The sequence below is a fragment of the Arachis ipaensis genome, chromosome B5, assembly GCF_059453495.1.
Source record: "Arachis ipaensis isolate K30076 ecotype BB chromosome B5, ASM5945349v1, whole genome shotgun sequence".
Lineage (NCBI taxonomy): Eukaryota > Viridiplantae > Streptophyta > Magnoliopsida > Fabales > Fabaceae > Arachis > Arachis ipaensis.
The window spans coordinates 65,001,139-65,009,153 of record NC_142440.1 but is presented as its reverse complement, the minus strand read 5'-3'; the positions used below and the strand labels follow the sequence as shown (position 1 = coordinate 65,009,153).

General features: G+C 40.2%; 1 non-coding gene across 1 annotated transcript; it reads left to right on the top strand.

Moving 5' to 3' along the window:
• Positions 1-7,061: 7,061 nt before the first annotated feature.
• LOC148564471 (small nucleolar RNA R71) lies at positions 7,062-7,165 on the top strand. The gene has a single exon (XR_015885076.1). It is a non-coding gene; the product is annotated as a small nucleolar RNA R71 (small nucleolar RNA).
• The last annotated feature ends 850 nt before the right edge of the window (positions 7,166-8,015 follow it).

Below are 8,015 nucleotides of genomic sequence, written 5' to 3'. Positions count from 1 at the left end.
TGAGATTTCAAACTCATCAATCCTTCAGGCCCAATCCCATAAACCATGATATTCAATTGGGTTTCATACCAAAGTAAGTTTAAGTTAATAATTGTGCTCAAAGACTAACTTAAATCACAATATTTTTGGCCCAGAAACCCTTTTCAAGAGTGGCGTTTAAGTTGTAGTTTAAGCTTAAACTGCAACTTAAACGCCAGACACTTCCAGTGAGGCTATTTGTAGAAACACGTTTAAGCTTCAGTTAAGGTTAAACTGAAGCTTAAACGTGGAAATGGAAGAATGGTAGCCCTGGAGAGTAATGTAGTCGAACACGTTTAACCTCCAGTTTAAGGTTAAACTGGAGGTTAAACGTGGAAAAGGAATGAGGCAATCCTGGAGGTCGAACACGTTTAACCTCCAGTTTGAGTCAAACTGGAGGTTAAACGTGGAAGCTTGGAATGGTGGCCCTGGAGGTCGAACACGTTTAACCTCCAGTTTGAGTCAAACTGGAGGTTAAACGTGGAAGCTTGGAATGGTGGCCCTGGAGGTGTCGAACACGTTTAACCTCCAGTTTGGGGTCAAACTGGAGGTTAAACGTGGAGATGGAGAGAGCAACCCTGGAGTGAAGAAACTATCGAACACGTTTAAGCTCCAGTTTGAGTCAAACTGGAGCTTAAACGTGGAATGGCCCCTGGTACTCTTCCTGGTTCTGGCGTTTAACCTCCAGTTTGAGGTCAAACTGGAGGTTAAACGTGGAACTCCTCCCTGGGTGGCATACTCATTCTGGCGTTTAACCTCCAGTTTGAGGTCAAACTGGAGGTTAAACGTGGAATGCTCCTTAAGTGAGGCTTTTCATTCTGGCGTTTAACCTCCAGTTTGAGGTCAAACTGGAGGTTAAACTTCAATCCCAGCATTTCTTATCCTTCATGATTTTGGCGTTTAAGCTCCAGTTTAGGCTTAAACTGGAACTTAAACTCCACATGTGATATACAAGCTTCCTTTATTGATTTTGTTGCTTCCTTGCTTAGCCTCTTCTTCCCTGAAATCATCCAAACAATTGCATCAAAGTCTTGCAAAATTTCATGAGAAATCTTTCATTCATAGCATTTAAGTAATATAACTAAAACTCATGGAATTTGCATCAAAATCATATTGTTTGGATGGTTCATTACTTTGTTCTTCATTTAACCATTTTTGGTTACTTTAAGCTCAAGAAAATGCATAAAACAACTAAAACTAACAGAAAAATACTAGTGAAACTAGCCTATGATGCCTTGGCATCACAACACCAAACTTAATACTTGCTTGTCCCTAAGCAAGTCCTGAGTTAATTGAGAAGAAAGTATGAAACAGAAAGCAATTACATTGGCTATATTAGCAAGCATTTGAAGTTCATCAGAAGGGTTTTATGCAGAAAGTTGCAGCATCACTTTTTCATACTTATCAGGTAAGATTATCACTTTTTCATTGCATCCATCAAAAATTGCTATGGCCTCTTGTTATTCTTATGTCCTTGGCACTTTTCTCTTCTTTGTTTTTCTTTTCTTTTTCTTAGAGCTTCTTTTGCTCCTTGTTTGCTTAGTGTTATGTGTTGCACAAGCCTTTGGCATTTTCTTTTTCTTATCAGTGCACTACACATATCCACCTTAGGCATTTTAGTTCACATTTCTTCTTGAGACATTGGTGCCCAGCACCTCTTTGTGTGACTAAATGTTTTGTATTTAGGTTGCTCTTTATAGTGGACTTTTGGTTGATAATCCCGGGTTAGTTAACCCAAGTTACCAAGTGTTGAAACACTCCTCAGAACCTATTCATCCAAGCATATCCTTAATACATAAACACCACAGGCATTTGTCTCAGAAGTTCAAACCATTGGTGCCTAGCTTATTTTCTCAATTTTTTTGCTTTTTGGTTGCCTTTTTCCGTGGCTTTTTCCTTTCCTTTTTCTTTCTTTTTCATGGCCAAAGACATTTATTCATCAAGATCCATAGACAATTTTTACTTCTACATAAAAAAATGATAATTCTACACTCTAATTTTAGTGATGTGACTAAACAATCAAGCATGCATACCACCACTTAATTCTACTTGATTTGTCACTAATTTAGCCAAGTTACTTTTGTTCAAACTTTTCTTTTATTTTTGGAAACAGAACAAGCATGGCAAGCATTTGTTTAAGAAGGTGAAGTTATATCCAAACATCTAGGCATTCACTTTATTCAAAGCACTAAACAAACACACATACTAAAAAAAAACGACTCATACAACGACTCCACCTAACACTTAAATGACTTATGATGAAAACATTCATAAAGACATGTCACCAATTATCATTTGATTATTAAGGAACGAGACCACCTCTTATTTATTGCTTGGTTCTTCTTAATTCTTGGGATCCTGCTTCTTCTTGCTTCCTGCCTCTTTTTGACTACTTATGCTTCCTTTGTCTTTTCTTATGAGCTTTTTCCAGAATCCAGCCTTTTTCATCGTTTCTTCCACTCCCTTTTCAAGGGTCATTGCCTTGTTTATTTCTCCTTCTTTCCTCCCTTTGAAATACTCATCATAAGCTGGGAATGCTGGGTCCATCTTGTGTAGATGTTCCCCTATGTAGTTAAGCTTGATTTGCGAACTGATGTTGTAGTCAGCTTGGACTGAGTATCTTGCATTCTGTAAAGTAGTGGCTTCCTTGATTGCCAAGACATTGGCATCTTGGTGTTGGCATATGTGGCTGAAGGATTCCTGTAAGTGTAGATTTTGTTCCCTTTGCAGATCAAAGAATCTTGATTCAAAGTTCCTTTGCATATCCATCATTTTTAGATGAAAGTCCTCTTGTCTTTCCTGAGACCTCGTGTATTGCTGAGACATTCCTTCCATGATTTCCTGCATTCTGCTCATATCCATGGGGTCTCTGGGAATACGTTGTCTTCTTTCAGGAGTTGCTTGCTCTTCTTGCTCTTCTTCTCTGTCTTCTCCTTCTTGTCTTTCTTGTTCTGCTTCTTGCTCGGCTTCCACTTGTTGCCCTTCTTCATTTCTTCTTCTTGTATGTCTTGGAGGAGTTGGGCCAAGAGTCATTCTGTGTGCAGTTATGGCCAGCCCAGGATATAGCCAATTAGGTCTTTCATCCTCAAGTGGTACTTTGGCATCGATGCATAGTCTAATGATGGTGCTAGGGAAATGAAGCCAGGATTCAGGGTCACTTTTCTCACTAAACTCTTGTATCTGTTCAGCAATGAGTTTATGAACTTTGATCTCTCCTCCAACCATAATGCAATGTAGCAAGATGGCTCTTTTAGGGACTATTTCTGAAGAGTTTGCAGTGGGTAGGATGGATCTCCTAACTATTGCATACCACCCTTTAGCTTCAGGTGTTAGGTCTCCTCTTCTCAAGACTCTTGGAGCCCCTCTTGTTTTTCTCACCCATTCAGCTCTGATGGCACAAAGGTCTTCAGCAATAGTTGTATAGTCAGGTTCTCCTCTCATCCTTTCGTCATAACTCGCTTGGCTGAAATGTATGTTTTTCAGGCCAAGAGTTTTCATGATTGCTTTGGGACTGAAGTCAACCTCCACCCCTCTCACATAGCTTTTGTATGTGGGGTTCTTGGTTTGATCCTCCCTTACTGCATTTGCATAAAACTCCTTCACCAAGTTGATGTTGATTCTAGTGATTGGCTTAGTTAGGAGCTCCCACTTCCTCTTTTTGATCTTTTCCCAAACACCTGGGAACTCATCCTTTTCAAGTTCAAAGGGGACCTCAGCTAGTACCGTTTTAGGTCTCATCCATTCGGCTTGAATCTCATGGAACACTGATCTGTATCTCCATGCATCGAATCCCCTGTTTTCCTCCATTGGCTGCTTGTCTTTTCTTCTTTTGTGGCTAGATGAAGCTGCCATTTTGGTAAGTGACAACTAAAGTTGACAAGGTGAAGCAAGAAGTGTTGTTGGAGGTGTGGTGAGATTGTTTTCGGCAAGAGGTGGTTATGCTATGATGAAGGAAAAAGTGTATGAAGGATGATTGATGGTGTGGGACTCGTCCCCCAAGTGGTCTTTTATAGTGCCCATGAATGAAAAATGAACGGCTAGGGTGGTTTGTGAAGGGTGGCTTGATGGTAAATATATGAATTGTAGATAAGGACGATTGGCTTTTCATTTTCTTGGAAGTATTCTGGATGCATTAGGTTGTACATGTAGCTTTCTTTTCTTGCAGAACTTCCTTTTCCCATGTGTTAGTTTCAAAGATTTATGAATTTTCTTTTTGACCAAGCACGTACCTCCCTTTGTCTTTTTCCTCCATTTTTGTCTTTTCTTTTGTACCTGCACAAACAAACAAAATTGCTATCATTTTTTTCGGTCCATGTGAATTATGAATAGTATTTGCACATGTAAAGCAATGCTTGTCTTTATGAGCTTATAGCCGTGACTTCTACATGTATGCACACTTATTATTTGGACACCAAACTTAGTTTTTGGTTAAGTCTCCTGATGACATGAAATCCATATTGGTTGTCCTTAATGAGTGTGCATATTTCTAATAAATCATAGTCACCTTGGCTCTTTGATTCTAAACAAAGTGACTACCCTAAGTAATTGAAACTAAAGCATTAAAACATATGAATGGTATACTTGTCATGAATTTTGAAATCCAGAGGAACTTCTTGCTTTTCATAAACTGTGTTCAAAAAGAACACCAAACTTAATGTTTGGTTGTGCACCTTGAAATAAAGATGGAATTCAATTTGAGTAAGATTTGGGAGTGCCATTAGGCACACCAAACTTAGAGACCAATTGTAATTTACATGCCAGGTGTAGTGCACTTAATCAATAGTTGTCCTGAGGATTCAAGTTCATGCATAAGAAACCATGCTTTATTAGAAGTAAAGCAAAGCACTAAAGGTTAAGGATACTAAAAACATGGGTTGCCTCCCATGAAGCGCTTCTTTAACGTCACTAGCTTGACGGTTGTCCCTTGTTAGGGTGGATTGTAGTGCTTGACGTCTTCTCCTCTTACTATGAAAACGTCCCCTCTTGATTCATTCATGACCTCTAAATGTTCCATAGAAAGAACTTTCTTGATTGTGAACACTTGAGGGAGCTGAGAAGGAATGGTCTTGAGGCCAGGTGGGATTGGCAGATAATGACTTGAGATCACTTTATCTCCTGGAGAAAAACCTTCAGTGGGAATTTTCTTGTTTCTCCATCCTCTTGGCAATCTCCCTATCACTCTCCCCTTTCTCTTGAGGATTTCTTTATTGACCTTTATGTCGGGAGGATCCTTCTGATCTGTTTCCACTGCTTCTTGTGGCTCTAACTCTTGTAACTCTTGTTTGCCTTCCAATGACTGTTCTAGAGTCTCAGCTGCTGGATTACTTTCCTCCAAACACGGATGGCTACTATCATCTTTAGGCTTTTCAGATTCTGGTTCAGGCTCAGATGCAGGTTTGAAGACTTTGAAAATGAGCTGTTCATCATATATTCTCAGAATTAGTTCTCCTTGTTCTACATCTATGAGTGCTCTAGTAGTGGCTAGAAATGGTCTGCCCAGAATGATAGGGTGTAAATAGCTTTCCTCCATGTCCACAATGACAAAGTCTGTGGGGAAATAATAATCTCCTACTTTCACCAGCACATTTTCAACTACCCCTTCAGCTTGCTTCTGAGTTTTGTCAGCCAGTTGTATGATTACATCAGTGGACCTCACCTCGTTCAGTTGTAGCCTCTTCATAAGAGTTAGAGGCATCACATTTATGCTAGCTCCTAGATCACAGAATCCTCTGTCAATTTTTGTTTCCCCAATGATGCAAGGGATATGAAAACTTCCTGGGTCCATTTTCTTAGAGAGGGTGTCCTTCTTGATGAGAGCACTGCATTCTTTGTTCATTGTTACAGTTTGTCCTCCCTTCAAAACTCTTTTCTTGCTTAACAATTCCTTTAAATACTTGATGTGTGTGGGCATTTGATGAAGAATCTCAAGAAAAGGAATATTGACATGCAGAGAATTAAATGTCTCTAGAAACCTTGAATAGGTTTTCCTTTTTTCACCTCCTCCTAACCTCTCAGGAAATGGTGCTTTTGGTTGGTATACTTCCATCATGCCTTTTTGCAGATCCTTGGCTTGCTCAGTTCCACTTTCCTGCTTAACTTCTTCCACATCTTCTTTCAAGATTTCTGGTTCCTGCTGTGAGGACCTGATTCCTTCTTCTGAGACTTCCTTCAATAAGGTGATGGCCTTGCATTCTTCCCATCTTACTCTCTTTTGTTCCCCTTTAGGATTCTTTTCTGTGTCACTAGGGAACACTGCAGTTGATTTGGGGGCCTGTCGAGATAGCTCTCCTACTAGAGATTCCATCCATTTGAGTTTTTCACCATGTTTTCTTAAGGTAGTTCTCACATCATCCCTGAAGCTCTTCAATTCAATTATGTCTTGGCTCATGGTTGCCATCATTCCTTCCATCCGGTTTAATTGATCTTGAAATTGTTGGTTCGGATTAGGTTGGGTATGTTGATCATTTTGGCCATGATATGATGATTGGGGGTAAGTGTTTTGTGTGGCTTGGTATGATCTTTGGTTGGAGTTTTGGTATGTGGAATTGTTTTGTTGGTTGTGGTTGTAAGGTTTGTGGTTTTGTGGTTGGGTTTGTTGGTTTCCCCACCCAAAGTTTGGGTGGTTTCTCCAGCCTGGGTTGTAAGTATTGGCATGTGGATCATATGATTGCCTTTGTTGGTTTCCCACATAATTGGCCTCTTCCCAATCACCTCCTTCAATGCCTTCTTCCTCTTGATCTTGTGTGTGTATTGCAGCCACTTGCTTTGTTTCTAATTGCCTGGTAAGCTCTGCTAGTTGCTTGGCAAACACCTTGTTTTGGGCTAGAATTGTATCAACATGGTTCAGCTCCATGACTCCCTTAGTGTTGTGCCTTTCTGATGCATAGTAGTACTCATTCTCAGCCACTGTCTCGATCACTTCAATGGCTTCCTCCACGGTCTTTTTCTTGTTCAATGAACCTCCTGATGAATGGTCTACAGCCTTCCTTGATTCATACGAGAGCCCATCATAGAAGATGTGCAATTGCACCCAATCATGGAACATGTTTGGTGGGCATTTCCTTGTCAAGTCCTTGAATCTCTCCCATGCCTCGTAGAGAGTTTCACCATCTTGTTGTCTAAAAGTCTGAACCTCAGATCGAAGCCTATTGACCTTTTGTGGAGGGTAGAAACGTGCCAGAAACTTGCCTTCCACCTCATCCCATGTGGTTAGACTCCCCCTTGGGAATGATTCCAGCCACTTAGCTGCCTTGTCCCTAAGTGAAAATGGGAACAAAAGCAGTTTATAAGCATCTTCCTGGACTCCATTAGACTTCACAGTGTCACAAATTCTCAGGAACTTTGTGAGATGTTGGTTTGGGTCTTCATTAGCACTTCCTCCAAAGGAACAATGATTCTCCACAAGTGATATTAGCTGTGGCTTGAGCTCAAAATTGTTGGCCTGAATGGGTGGTTTCTGGATGCTACTACCACAATTCCATGAGGTTGGGTTTATGTATGAACTCAGAACCCTCCTCTCAGGGATGGCATTGTTTCCATCAGCTCTCTCATGGTTATGAACTTCTCTATCCATGTTAAGATCTAAAGCTTCCTCAAAATTGTCCTCAGATTCTCCTTCAGATTCCTCTTCTCCCACTACTCTCTTCCCTCTTGCTTCCCTTCTAAGTCTATGAAGAGTCCTCTCTGGTTCAGTATATGGAGGAGTTGATGTCTCTCCTCTCCTACCTGTCATACAAGAACACAACTCAAACACAAACAAGTGAAATACTCTTGGTTAATGGAAGAGTATGGTTAGATCAATTGAGGAATTAAATCAAACAGTTAGTGAGTCAGTGAGTTAGTTGCATGAATCTAAAGGCGTAACGAAGGAAAGCATGTAACCAAGTGCAGAAATTAAAATTCAACAAGTATCTAGAACAGAATTAACAACGCAAGAGAAAATTGCTCAATCTAGTTAGCTTCCAATTTGAGAATTGTCAATCGAAAACCAATCCCCG